General features: G+C 42.2%; 1 protein-coding gene across 1 annotated transcript in view; it reads left to right on the top strand.

The window, feature by feature from the left end:
• The window catches only part of LOC116374414 (teneurin-2-like), a 92898-nt gene that overhangs the window by 63304 nt on the left and 14180 nt on the right, over positions 1-15414 (top strand). The gene's annotated exons all lie outside the window — the stretch shown is intronic.

Genomic DNA, 15414 nt, shown 5'->3' with positions numbered 1-15414 from the left:
GAATGTGGCGAAGTCAGCCCCGGTGCGCGTGCATAGCCCGGTGCGGTACATAGCAGCGCCTCGTGTCGGCCGGGCTAGAGTGGGCATCGAGCCAGGTGCCATGAAACCGGCTTAGCGCATCTGGTCTCCAGTGCGTCTCCTCGGGCCGGGGTACATGGCACCAGCCTTACGCATGGTGTCCCCGGTTCGCCAGCACAGCCCAGTGAGGGCTATTCCACCTCGCCGCACTGGCCTGGCTACGGGGAGCATTCAACCAGGTAAGGTTGGGCAGACTCGGTGCTCGAGAGCTCCAGTGCGCATATCCGGTGCCACCTCCATGCACCAGCCCTCCGGTGGCAGCCCCCCGCACCAGGCTGTCTCTCCGTCTCCTCCCTACAGAGTCTCCCGCCTGTCCTGGGCTGCCGGAGTCTCCCGCCTGTCCTGGGCTGCCGGAGTCTCCCGCCTGTCCGGCGCTGCCGGAATCTCCCGTCCATTCGGGACCCATTGCTAGGGTCCCCAGTCCGAGGTCGGCGGCGAGGGTCGCCACTTTAAAGAGGCCACGGAGGCGGGTTAAAAGGCGGACAAAGACTATGGTGGAGTGGGGTCCACGTCCTGCACCAGAGCCGCCACCGCGGACAGACACCCACCCAGACCCTCCCCTATAGGTTCAGGTTTTGCGGCCGAAGTCTGCACCTTTGTTATTTTGCATTCTTTAGTGTTCAGTTTAATAAACTAAAATGGACACTTACCACGCTGCACATTGGTCCGATCTCTCCTACTCCTCCTCAGAGGAGGAAGAAGAAACCCGTCAAAGCAAGTCAGTTAAAAACCAATTCTGATTTACAATGATGGTCTACCGGGGAACAGTGGGTTAACTGCCTTGTTCAGGGACAAAACAACAGATTTTTACCTTGTCAGCTCTGGGATTCGGTCCAGCAATCGTTCGGTTACTGGCCCAACGCTCTAACCACTAGGCTACCTGCCGCCCCCATGGAAAGGCATTTTGAATATAGAAATAGAATGAATAGAGTCCATACAATCACCTATACAATTCCAATCTATCTGACAGTCATATTTGATCTTCACAATACATTTATATCTGAACATTTAGTAAATTTCCATTCTCCTGAATGGAAATTGTTACAGTGTTGATTCTGTCCCTCTCCTCGCCCCAACCTGGGCTCGACCCAGGAACTCTCTGCACACATCGACAACAGTCACCCTCAAAGCATCGTTACCTATCGCTCCACAAAAACCGAAGCCCTTGCAGAGCAAGGTAAATATCTACTTCAAGGTCTCAGAGCGAGTGATGTCACCAATTTAAACACAATTAGCACGCACCCCGCAAACCATTTCACACCGGTTGCACTCACCACTCTTTTGACCTCCTCCTTTTCTGCAGCAACTAGAGATCCAGGGTTCAACAGCATCAATGAAACAGTTTTGCTTCCGTCCCTCTCCTCGCCCCTACCTGAGCTCGAACCAGGGACCCTTTGCACACATCGACAACAGTCACCCTCAAAGCATCATTACCTATCGCTCCACAAAAGCCACGGCCTTTGCAAGGGAAACAACTACTTCAAGGTCTCAGAGCGATTGACGTCACAGATTGAACCGCTATTAGCGTTGTCATGACATGGCCCTTTCTGTGTCTAGATCGTGGCTTCCCCCTCTTTCTTGCTCTCTCCTTCACCGAAGTTCTGTTATCTCAGGTCGTCTTTCCCCCTGACTATGCAGTATAGGAAGAGAGAGTTTCACAGCAGAACAAAGGAACTTCTACTACATCACAGAATTTGACAACTGAACAATATCCATGTTTTGGAGAATGTGTAAACAGTCGGTGGAGAAGCCAGCTGAGACCCGGTCCATTTTGTTTCATGTTTGTTACCTCACAAAAGACAATACAGCCATATTACCATAACTCTGTTTATACAGGTGCCTCCGTTATGAGGTTTGCATATTGTATAAAATGAATGAGTAAAGATGAAACTATTTGTGAAATTATATGATGTTAAATCTTTAATGTGAGAGAATTGTATTCCCTTTCAAGTTTGACAAAGTCATTGGCCCGCCCCCGTGAGCACAGACATAATTCGGTGTCATTGAACTGCCTTTTATTGTTTCAAATATAAAACCCTCCTGAGGTAATCCTCTTTAGACCACACATACCTCGGTGTAAGCTGAGGTGGCATAGGTTTGAGTACCAAGACTGAGCAAACACACAGCGTGAGCTGTGATTGTGAATAGTTTAGACTAAGCAAATTCTTAAAAATACCATGTGGAGCATTGGCTACACAGCTGGAAAGGGTTCAACTCTGAGACTATTGATCCCTACAGAATAAGAGCAAATCTTAGATACGAATCACTAGTCTGCAGCTAGAAATGATGTAAACCTGGGATGCGAATACCGGCAACCTCCGAAATATCTATTCTATGAGAATATTTCTGAATGGTACGCTGAAGTATCAATTCTAACCACAAAAATACTTTTATCTTAAGGGAAACAGAAAGAGAGAGACTCTGATGAACTCTCCAGCAGAAGGACCAGATTCCAACAGAAAAGATCACGACACATAGGCGTAAATATATATTGATTGCAATTATTCCCGAATGAGTGAGCGTTCATGTACATAGGATTAGCATTTCAATTAATATTGTTATCAACTGTGTGTAGTGATCCCTTGTGTCTTTCCCGCTCTTTCTCAGTCCACACCAACTCCCCTTTGTCCAAGCCGTCATATCGGCTTAGCCCACTAGGGAATCTTCATTTGTTAGTAACATATCTACTGTTTGTTTGTTTATGCATTTCTGTGATTATTTAGTTAGTTAGTAAATAAATGATTAAGCCAATTGTTGTATGGACGATGCATAGTAAAGGCTGGGTTTGTGCAGATAACCAACTATTTACGACGTTTGGAATGAGACTGACGTGAGGTAAAGAATAATTCATTAATAGAAGACTAATTGATCAGATATTAAAATATCTGAAGAGTTATATTCGGAAAATTATAACTTTGTAATCTGAAGATTTTCCGTGGTTCCCCGACTTCCTAGTTATTTACATTTACATGATTTAGTTTAATCACGTAATAATGATTACAGACAATTGATTTGATAAAATAACAGTCTTCGCTTTTAATGATGCCAAAGACACAAAACAGCGCGCACCCCGTTAACTAGCTAGCCATTTCACACCGGTTACATACAGATACTTTTGGTCTTTTAGTGTATGTGGACACCTGCTCGTTGAACATCTCATTCCAAGATCATGGGTATTAATATGGAGTTGGTCCCCCCTTTGCTGCCATAACAGCCTCCAGTCTTCTGGGAAGGTTTTCCACTAGATGTTGGAACATTGCTGCGCGGACTTACTTCCACTCATCCATAAGAGCCTTAGTTAGGTTGGGCACAGATGTTGGGGGATTAGGCCTGGCTCACTGTCAGTAATCCAATCCATCCCAAAGGTGTTCGATGGGTTGAGGTCTGGGCTCTGTGCAGGCCAGTCAAGTTCATCAACTGCAATCGCAACAAACGATTTCTGTATGGACCTCGCTTTGTGCACAATGGCATTGTCATGCTGAAACATGAAAGGGCCTTCCCCAAACTTCCACAATGTTGGAAGCACAGATTCAATCATCTAGAGCATGGGTGGGCAACTCCAGTCCTCGAGAGCCTGATTGGTGTCACACTTTTTCACCATCCCTAGCAAACACAGATGATTAATCAAATTGCATTCTAAATGGAAGATCATGATTAGGTGATTATTGTAGTCAGGTGTGTTAGCTGGAGCTGGGAAAAACACCAATCAGGCCCTTGAGGACTGGAATTGCTCACCCCTTGTCTCGAGTGTCATTGTATACTGTAACGTTAAGATTTCTCTTCACTGGAACTAAGGATCCGAACCATGAAAAACAGCCCCAGACCATTATTCCTCCTCCACCAAACTTTACAGTTGGCATTCGGGCAGGTCTCCTAGCATCCGTCAAACTCAGATTCATCCATTGGACTGCCAGATGGTGAAGCATACTTCATCACTCCAGAGAATGCATTTCCACTGCTCTGGAGTCCAATGGCAGCAAGGTTTACACCACTCCAGCATATGCTTGGCATTGTGCATGCTGATTTTAGGCTTGTGTAAGGCTGCTCGGCCATGGAAACCCATTTCATGAAGCTCCCGAGGACCAGTTTTATGCTGCTGTTGCTCCCGGAGGCAACGACAGACAATTTTTACGTGCTTCAGCACTCAGCAGTCTCATTCTGTAAGCTTGTGTGGCCTACCACTTCACGGCTGAGCCTTTGTTGATCCTAGACATTTCCACTTGCTCCTAGATGTTTCACTTCACAGGGCAGAATTGTGACGAAATTACTTGTTGGAAAGGTGGCATTCTATGGAGGTGCCACGTTCAAAGTCACTGGGCTCTCCAGTAAAGTCATTCTACTGCCAATATTTGTCTATGGAGATTGCATGGCTGTGTGCTCGATTTGATACAAATGTCAGCAGCGGGTGTGGCTGAAATAGCCGAATCCATTCATTTGAAGTGGTGTCCACATACTTTTGTATATATAGTGTAAGCATAAGCAAGTTCACACTCAACTACTGTATGACTCTTTCAACATGCCACTAAAAAGGTTGAAAGCTACAGTTAATTTTATGAAACCTGAAAATACGGTAGAGTAATTCAAAACCATTTGCAAACAACAGGTTGGATGCTTAGCAAAAAGTACTTTGAACCTGTTTCTCCATCTGGTGGTATGTGTTCTTGTTTCAAACACACACTATACCATCTTTAAAGGGATAGTTTACTCAGAATACAAGCTAGCATGATTTTCCACCTACCTCAAATAGGCAGTTTTGGAATATTTAGTTTCTTTTCAGCACGTATTAACCATATTTTGTAAATGTTCGCATTCTCAGGAACACTTAACATTAAACTGTTCTTGTGCCTGTAATTGAACTGTAATTACTTTTGGAGCAACATATTACTAACATATATAATACTCTGGTAATTGCAATTGTCCTGTGTAACAATCATTTTGCTGTTGTAATAATCACAAAGTTACTACTCATTAAAAATAACTTGATGTCAAGTGTTACTGTATTACATTATGTCGCACTCGGGTTGAATAAAGGGAAGACGATACATTTTTTTTTAAATGCATAAATGTATAATTCTTGTGCGATTTATATTTATAGATTACACTGAGGTTTTACTTTCGTTATATTTAGGCTATCTGGCATTAGTGCTTTAGGGTCTAACTTCACCTGCACCAAATAGCTACGTGCCAAACGCTTTTTGGAACATGCAGAAAAAGTTAAGGTCCCATCCATTAAAACTAAAAGGACCATGACAGAGTTTTATTCAATAAAATCTGCAAAATGTAGAGATGAAAATAAAAGAGAAGGGAGGGCCACAAAAGTCATGTTTGGGAAAGATTTGGTGAAGTGGTACAGAGGATGATGGCAGTGTCTCTATGTTTTATGTGCTGATTGTGAGGCGTTATAAAATTCAACAGTCACAAGACGGGGACTTCAAATAGGCCCATGGCACATCAAGGGAACTGTAGCCTACTGTTTAGACGGTTTAAATGGAAACTGAAATCTGGACACTGACTGTAGGTCTTTAACCTCTCACATAGTGTTAATATTAACTCATGTGGAATGAAGCATTTCTTGCAGTAAAATTATACACCAAATATACATTTTGACTCAGGAACAGGAGTGAAGAAATAGGATTTCTTTCTTTCAGCATCTTGAGAGAATGCAAATGCACAGTTAAATAGCAAATAATAACAAATAGCCTACCAGAATGTTGAAAATTCTAAGCAGAACATAAGTCAATTAGGCAAAAAATAATCATGCACTCCCTGTAAAAAAATCTTTCTGCCATCTCTGATTGTAGCCTACAGCTCATTTTCTATAGCGGGTTAGGGTGACACAAACAGCTGGCCCCGTGCACCACTAATTTGAATATCAAAGAAAATAGTTGTCTTTCAGTTATCTCTATATAATCTATATTCGGCTACCTCTAGTATTTGAAAAGTTGGTATTTTAAAATAAATGACAAAATACAAAAATGTTCTGCCCAGGTCGGATGTGGGTTGTGATGACTAACAAGAAACTTTGTTCCTGTACCCTGATTTTTTTGTCGATGGTCATTTGGACAAATCACAATTTCAGAGTATATTTTCTAACACTTCTCCCCCAGAATTTAATCGAGCATCTGACACAATTACACAAGATTTTCGTTCTGGGTTTCTGAGATTATATTTGATAAACTAAATTCTTTACACTTGGCGTCGTTCTAAACCTTACAAAAATGTGAATTCACTGTATGCAAAGCAGATAATTAAAGGCAGTGCTGGAAACTTCATTGGTGATATGACCACATCAGGGCTCCCGAGTGGCGCAACGGTCTAAGGCACTGCATCTCAGTGCTGGAGGTGTCACTACAGACCCTGGTTCAATTCCTTGCTGTATCACAACTGGCTGTGATTAGGAGTCCCATAGGATTGGCCCAGTGTTGTCTGGGTTAGAGTTGCCTGACTTGCCTAGTTTAATAAAGGTAAAAAATGATATACATTTTTAAATAAGGGAGTAGTTTGGGTATATTGAGGTAAACCTTTGGCAACGGGAATGGAGAATGACCCTCAAGGCTGATGTTATTTAAGCATGAGTAGTCTGGATGACAGTTGCCTAAATTTCATAAATAGCATGGCCAGGAGCTCCTAGCCTGCCCTTAGTCATTAGCACACAATTCCTGCTGGGGAACACTATGGTTGACACCATGGGTCTCCGTCAGCGCCCTCCTGAGGAGAGTGCAGGCAGTGCATTTATGTTTCCATGTTGCTTTGTGACTGAGCACGCCAGAATAACTAGGAAGACCAGTACGACTGAGCAGGCCAGCCTGTGTCTCAGTATTACTAAGGCCTCTTTCTCTGAGCAATGGTCTCTGGCTGCTTCTGCCTTACTTATGGCCATGCTGCAGTGATATGATTATCTGTTGTAGTACAGCATCGACAGAGGACTTGTCCTCGGGACACTGCAGCCAAGGTTCGTTATCTCCTCCCTTCCTTCCATCCTGGTATCCACTAGCCTTGGTGTTGTCTCCAACAGCATCCAGGATTTAGATCAAGGATTAGAATTTACCTATCCTCCTCCAGATCTCCACTATAAGCCAGCCTCAGTGGTACACCAGGTGTATGGTGTAGGGCTGACCCCAATTAGTCAACTTGTCGATTGTTTGGTCAATAGGCTTTTGGCGGACCAAAGATTTTTTGCTGTTGAGCAGTAGCAAATGTATATATATATATATATATATAAAAATCAAAAATATATTTTGATTTGTTTAATACTTTTTTGGTTATTACATGATTCCATATGTGTTATTTTATTGTTTTGTTGTCTTCACTATTATTCTACAATGTAGAAAATAGTAAAAATAAAGAAAATCCCTGGAATGAGTAGGTGTGTCCAAACATTTGACTGGTACTATATAATATGTACAGTTGAAGTCAGTTTACATACACCTTAGCCAAATACATTTAAACTCAGCTTTTCACAATTCCTGAAATTTAATCCTAGTAAAAATGCACTGTCTTAGGTCATTTAGGATCACAACTTTATTTTAAGAATGTGAAATGTCAGAATAATAGTAGAGTGACTTATTTCAGCTTTTATTTCTTTCATCACATTCCCAGTGGGTCAGAAGTTTACATACACTCAATTAGTATTTGGTGGCATTGCCTTTAAATTGTTTAACTTGGGTCAAACATTTCGGATAGCAGACTTCAATTATTAGACAGTTTATTCTCCGGCGCACAAACCAACGGTCAACCCAACACACAGGGTGAATAATCCAAAGCAGGACCAAAATAGTCCGGAGAATAAAACTCATGAACACCACCAAATAACAGGAATACAAAAACAATCCCGCACAAAACAAGGGCGGTAGTGGCTAGTAGGATGGTGACGACGACCGCCAAGCACCGCCCGAACAGGCAGGGGAGCCAACTTCGGCGGAAGTCGTGACAATTTGCCACAACTTTGGAAGTATGCTTGGGGTCATTGTCCATTTGGAATACCCACTTGCGACCAAGCTTTAACTTCCTGACTGATGTCTTGAGATGTTGCTTCAATATATCCACATAATTGTCCTCCCTCGTGATGCCATCTATTTTGTGATGTGCACCAGTCCCTCCTGCAGCAAAGCAGCACCACAACATGATGCTGCCACCCCCGTGTTTCACGGTTGGGATGGTGTTCTCCGGCTTGCAAGCCTCCCACCTTTTTCCTCCAAACATAGCGATGGTCATTATGGCCAAACAGTTCCATTTTTGTTTCATCAGACCAGAGGACATTTCTCCAAAAGGTACGATCTTTGTCCCCATGTGCAGTTTCAAACCGTAGTCTGGCTTCTTTTATGGCGGTTTTGGAGCAGTGGCTTCTTCCTTGCTGAGCTGCCTTTCAGGTTATGTAGATATAGGACTCGTTTTACTGTGGATATAGATACTTTTGTACCTGTTTCCTCCAGCATCTTCACAAGGTCCTTTGCTGTTGTTCTGAGATTGTCTCTAGGAGACAGAATGCGTCTCCTTCCTGAGCATTATGATGGCTGCGTGGTCCCATGGTGTTCATAGTTACGTACTATTGTTTGTACAGATGAACGTGGTACCTTCAGGCGTTTGGAAATTGCTCCCAAGAATGAACCAGACTTGTGGAGGTCTCCAATTTCTTTCTGAAGTCTTGGCTGATTTCTTTTGATTCTCCCATGATGTCCAAGCAGAGGCACCGAGTTTGAAGGTAGGCCTTAAAATACCATACACAGGTACACCTTCAATTAGCCTATCAGAAGCTTCTAAAGCCATGACATCATTTTCTGGAATTTTCCAAGCTGTTTAAAGGCACAGTCAACTTAGTGTGAACTTCTGACCCCTGGAATTGCGATACAGTGAATTATAAGTGAAATAATCTGTCTGTAAACAATTGTTGGAAAAATGTATTGTGTCATGCACATAGTAGATGTCCTAACCGACTTGCCAAAACTATAGTTTGTTAACAAGAAATTTGTGGAGTGGTTGAAAAACAAGTTTTAATGACTCCAACCTAAGTGTATGTAATCTTCCAACTTCAACTGTATATATTTGTGTCCATCTCAGTGAACTAATCCATTGCAGAGGCCTAGACTAAAAGCCAATTTATGCTTGACACGAAATGTGGTCGATGGCTCCATATGGAGGGTGTGATGCAATTACTGAGCCTCGGAGGCATGCAGAGGCCAAATCGAGCTCCGTACCCCATCGCCATGCGCCTCTCAAATGTTGTAGCAATGTGGAGGGCTCGGTTGAGGGTAGGTCCTGTATAATCACAAACTCACTTCCTTGACAACTTCCTTCACAATAGCTCTGCACTGCTCCACAACGCGTAAGAAGTATGAAAGCCCTGACTTTTGCAGAGGCTATCACCATAAATACTGCATGGCCAATGCAGATGTCAGATTGACCATGCAGCGCACAGATGCACAATGCACTTCTCTCTTCAGAATGCGCTCTCTGATGTGAATTATTTCAGTTTGATTGTTAGTGTATATCACTTCTCCATTACATATATCACCAGTAGTACATTTGCCATTAATTCCTATAATTATTAATCTACAATGTTTGTTTGGTTATGGTAATTTCTGTGAATGCAATAAATATGATTATTTGAGTCTTACAGTTGTCATTGTGATCACATACTTTGCAGAGCGCACAACCTATGCTACACTTGTGAGAAACAACCACTGTTGAACTTATGACAATAGTTCCTCAACGCACTTGAAAGATCTTTCCAGCTCTCTCCCTTTCGATAACCACTGTGCATTAAAGGGAAAACGGTCATGCTCTGATCCAGTGGAAACATCATAAAATAGGCCTACCTGATTAGTTCTTAATGGTGCTTGACTTGGACTGAAAAAGGTGCAGGAGCGCCACAATACTTTTGAGCTAGGAACAGGAGCTAAAGCAGTAGAACATTTGAGGTGCCAGTACCTGCCCAAGTCAAGCATAGCTTCTTATCCCTTGCGCAAATACCCTACAGCTGTGTCTGTCCCGAGCTCATTGGCACTGGAAACTCTGAGGGTCTGAAATATTTTAAGTTCGCTAGCTCAAGCTTCCTTTGGCCAGACCCAAGTTAATAGTTGATCCAATATTTCAAGTTTTCACATAGTCGGCAATGACAATATAATTTACTTTTTTAGGTTTATATCATTTTCATTTAGATTTTGATATAATTTTGATTAACCACATGACAATGATTTTGATATATGAAGACGTTATTATAAATTATTAAATGAAACTGTTCCACGAAAATGTGTATATATGAAAACCAGCAACTTCAGAAGAGTAATGGCAGAATCTGCGAAAGCCAGCCAGAGCGGGAGGAGAATTGTTGAGTCAGGTTAAGGTTTTGCCTTCTGGTTATCTAGATCTCTGACTCCCACCTGTGTCATTAGTGTCTCATTTAATCAAACAGTAAGATTAAAGCATCAGACAAGCTCAATGCATGTAGTTGAATTCATTAAAACACATAAGGTGTGTCTATATATGGCAAAATACACGTTTAAAATGTTGACTAATTGACTGGTCGAAAGACGACTTTCGGGTCGATACAAGATTTCTTTTAGTCTGGTACAGCCCTAATATGGTGTGTATATCGATCAAGTTGCATTTCATAAATCTGGGCAAAGGCTTGCTTTTGGATGTTCAGATCTCACTAGTGGTACTTTTAGCGGAGACCTGGGTTGATTGGCAATTAGCTATTGTTAAATCCAAGAGGAGGGAGGCTGTGTAATTCCATCTCCACAGTGTGTTGCAGTTCTTTGCATTTCTATAGGCCCTATTAACTTCCTGGGTCCCAGTCAGACCCCACACCAGGGCACTCTTAGCCTGTAAGTAGTTCCCTCTTTATTTTGCATAAGATTAACAATAATGCACTGGAGTGAACCTTGGTTTTCACCCTCCTCCAAACCCTAATGGCCTGTAATGTGGAATTCCAAGGATGCAGACGCCTTGAAAATATGCCTGGCTTTGAAAATGAGCCAGCCGGTGAAAGAGGTAGGATACAGTAGCCCTTAATGTCTTCGCCACAACTAAAGCTTGAAGCTAAGATAATTAGCTTCAAGCCAGTAAAGGCTATTACTGGCTTTTTTCTCCCTTAAACCTTTCATATCTTTTCAGTGATTTTTAGTTTGTCTGAACTCAATGTACAGAATGTACCTACTTCACCTCAACAACAAACGTCCGTTCTCATGTTTAGATGAAGGCCTTTCAGATCATGTTGATGTTCAAGCCAGAGAGCAATGCATCGTGTTAACCAAGATTTTGAACCTACAAGCTATTGTAATCCAATTCATGTGTCCATGAAATACTATACTATGCTCATCCACTTGTGCGCCGAGCAAAGTATAACTACTGTAATAGCTGCTGCCTCATCTGAGAAGATAAAAAGGGAACAGAGCGATATGATAGTGATAGTGGGAGTAGAACCCTGATGCATTGATGGAGGACTCTGAAATATACAAGCAATCCGCAATCAGTCGAGGAGCAGGATAAGACACTCTGAAATGACCCTAATGGGCATTTATAAGGATGGAACTCCAGGAATTGCACATGTCCGTGGCCCAGTCTGAAAAGCACTGTGCAAAGTGACTAAGATCAAAGAAAATGTTAAACGCAGCAATGAGGACACAATGGGGATGATCAATGTCAATGAATGGCGAGAGTTCAGTTGAATAGAGGTCACATACTGTACAGCTGATAGATATCAAAGATTTGCCATGCCCATGATCACGGTTTAATAAGAAAGTATTTGCTCTATTTGCCTAGGAAATGCAGCTGCATTTCTCTTCAGATATTGATTAGAACCAGGCATGTCAAGTCTGAATCCTTTCTGGATGTTAAGGCATAAATGAAACCCATACATCAGTTATGCCTCCAAACTTCTCTCCCCTTCTGCACCTTCACTTTTATTTTTAAAATGCAGTGAAGCGAGAGAGGAACTCTGAAACAGAAAATGAAAGAAACATATTCGATTTCATTACAGTTATGAGCTTTCATTAAGGTCTGTTCTCCTGTGTACCTGAGAACGGGAGTAGTTTCAGAGAAAGCGGCTGGGAGTCCTCTATTTCAGCTCAGCAGGGATTTTTCTTTGGAACAAAATCTCTGGCATCATTATTACTTGTATTAACAGTCCAGACTTGCCTAGGGCTCTCAAGAATTTAGATTTGCACTATGAGGCACAGGTTGGGCTTTGTATCACTCTGAAAAGTAATGGATTTTATCACGGAAATACTGGGTGGCTTTTTCAATCAGCGCTACTCAGCTCAGATGTCTTTACTTATAGAAAACCTTTTGGGGAGAAGGGGGGGGGGGGAGAGGTTGTGCAGAGGAGGACGGGGATGGAGGGGGAGAAAGCTCCAAGACAAATCTGTTTTTCATCCTGTTTGTCACTGGACACGGCCCGTATCCCTGTAGTTTCAGTCGTGTGCAGGTAGATCTGACAGGCCTGGTCACCTAAGCTTACCCGCTCATGTTAACTCTTTCAGACCACAAACACTCTGCCAGTCCTGGACATGCAGCTCATTTGGATATGCATAAGACCATCAATCAGGTTGTTTGAGAGGCCTGAAAGAAGACAATTGAAGTGATGTCAGTCTTGAATTGCCACGCCATACCTGCTGGCATGCGAACAAAGCTGTGTTGCCATAGAAACAGTTTCCTCGACAAATGACCTTGCCTCCTCCTCTCTCCTATTTCAGCACCTCGTTGAAAAGGGCTTCTGGCTCACAGGGCCTGCGTGTTTGTGGATATGTAAAGTGTGTGGACCAACACTGGGACTTAGGGAGATCCTGGGCCGTGACTAAAATGTGTTTGTTAGGGAAATGACCTTGTCTTTTTTTCCCTCAATCAATGGAAGCTTGATGTTAAAACATCTGGTCTGCATCATCAGTATTGCACGCCTGTCTTTCTATTCTCTTTTGGTTAAACAAAGATCCATAGAGGTTCTCTATTTGAGGGTTTACAAAATAGCTAATCTTTTCAGTTTAGAAATAGAGTTAAAATGTGTTGTTTAAACTGGTGTGATATCATTCACATATGTATTTTAGTTTAGCGTGTGTGAATAAGAATGACCATACAGTATGTGACCCACCATGTAGCAACATTTGAAATTGTGTTTCTTACATTGGATAAAGGCAGAGACTCAGAGCTAGGAATGGTATATCATACATTGCAGTTGAGGAACAATAGGAAAGTAATTATGCTTTGAAAGTTGATAAACCTGTAACCCCACTTTGAGAAAATGGCCCTTGAACGTTTTGGTACACCAACTGGGGAGCAACGTTCAGACCCTCTTAAGCCTTAGCCGTCTACCAACTCTTTAAGGACTCACATGTGAGGCCATGTGCTAAACAGAGTTAGTAGGGCGGTGTAGTGAACAACCAAAGATTTCAAGACAAAAAGTGGTTAAAGTAGTAGCAAAAAGTAGTAAAAATAGACTTCATCTAGTCCTTAGCCTATATCCTAATCTGACTTTGGTGCAGGTCATGTTTCTCTTCACATTACCTTCTCTGGTAAACACACACTATATCATATAAAATCAAAGTTTATTTGTCACCTGCACAGGATAGAGAAGGTGTAAACGGTACAATGAAATGGTTCATTGCATAGTGGAGTGTTAGCTTGCAAAATAATTACCCATAATCCCAACCCATACTACTAGCAATACAAACTGAGTGTCATAGCTAGCCACCATGCATGAATCTGCAGGCAGCTAAAGCTAATCAACTAGGTTCAATGTTAGCTTGCTAACAGTAGGCTATAACTAGCAATGCAAATGGCTTTCTGAGATACAAATAATATTACTACACAGATCACACAGTACATGTAAATGTTAGCTTGCAAGCCAGCAACCTAACATTAGCTACCTAGCTAACCGTACACTTGAATTTACAATGACATTTGAATTTACCCGTATACATGGTTGAACGCTTCTCCCTCTCTGTCATGGATGCCATGTTTGCCCTTAGTTTGAAAATGTAATCCGGAGACAGGTGTTTTATACAACAACCTTCTGTGTTCTCTTATTGACTCCCTTCGCATTTGCAATCATACTCTGCTTCCATCAGGTATTCCACTGATTTCAAAACTCGGTCAACTTCTTCCATGACAACAAAACTGTTGGTTGCCGTTTCTTCCCCATCACTGTCATCTGAAGACTCTACAATATCTGGTTCAATTAAAATGTTTTTACCTAAATCCGGGATTTCCTCATCATTCTTCATCATTTTCAGAGTCTGAGAGAGTAAGCATGGCAGGATCATCCTCCAAAAAGTAGTCCACCGCAACTTTTTTCCCATTGATATTTGTCGATAGCCCCTGTTAAATTCAGGGCAGTAATGTTGAGAGCAGTAGCAACACTTTTGCAGTTCTCTATGTTATCTTTAAAAAATGACACAGTAGCAAGGATTATCTACACATACTGAGCAGCTCATGTTATAGACAGAAGCATGCTACATGGCAGACCAATCCAAACTTATCTCTCGGCATGTCCAGCCCATCCATTATCTCAGCCAACCGTGACTAGCGGGAAGGTTCCTGTCTTCATCCATGACTAAAGCAGCTAGGTGTGTAATTAAAAAAATATTTACCAATGGCATACAAGTTTGTTATTAAGGCACATTTTGGGGTGGCAGGTACCCTAGTGGTTAGAGAATTAGGCCAGTAACTGAAAGGTTGCTAGATCGAATCCCAGAGCTGACAAAGTAAAAATCTGTCATTCTGCCCCTGAACAAGGAAGTTAACCCACTGTTCCTAGGCCGTCATTGTAAATATGAATTTGTATTAACTGACTTGCATGGTTAAATATAACAAATAAAAACAAACAGGAAAGTTCACATGCTCAAGAAGGAATTTCTGCAAAAAAGTACATTTTGATGGAAAAACATTTTAAGTTCAAATCAAATCAAATTGGTTTATATAGCCCTTCTTACATCAGCTGCTATATCTCAAAGTGCTGTACAGAAACCCAGCCTAAAACCCCATACAGCAAGCAATGCAGGTGTAGAAGCACGGTGGCTAGGGAAAACTCCCTAGAAAGGCCAAAACCTAGGAAGAAACCTAGAGAGGAACCAGTCCTCTTCTGGCTGTGCCGGGTGGAGATTAAATCAGAACATGGCCAAGATGTTCAAATGTTCATAAATGACCAGCATGGTCAAAAAATAACAATCACAGTAGTTGTCGAGGGTGCAGCAAGTCAGCACATCAGGAGTAAATGTCAGGTGGCTTTTCATAGTCGATCATTAGGAGTATCTCTACCGCTCCTGCTGTCTCTAGAGAGTTGAAAACAGCAGGTCTGGGACAGGTAGCACGTCCAGTGAACAGGTCAGGGTTCCATAGCCG

The sequence above is a fragment of the Oncorhynchus kisutch genome, linkage group LG6, assembly GCF_002021735.2.
Source record: "Oncorhynchus kisutch isolate 150728-3 linkage group LG6, Okis_V2, whole genome shotgun sequence".
In the NCBI taxonomy this organism is placed as follows: Eukaryota; Metazoa; Chordata; class Actinopteri; order Salmoniformes; family Salmonidae; genus Oncorhynchus; species Oncorhynchus kisutch.
Note: the sequence above shows the minus strand (reverse complement) of the source record. Positions and strands in the feature narration are given on the sequence as shown.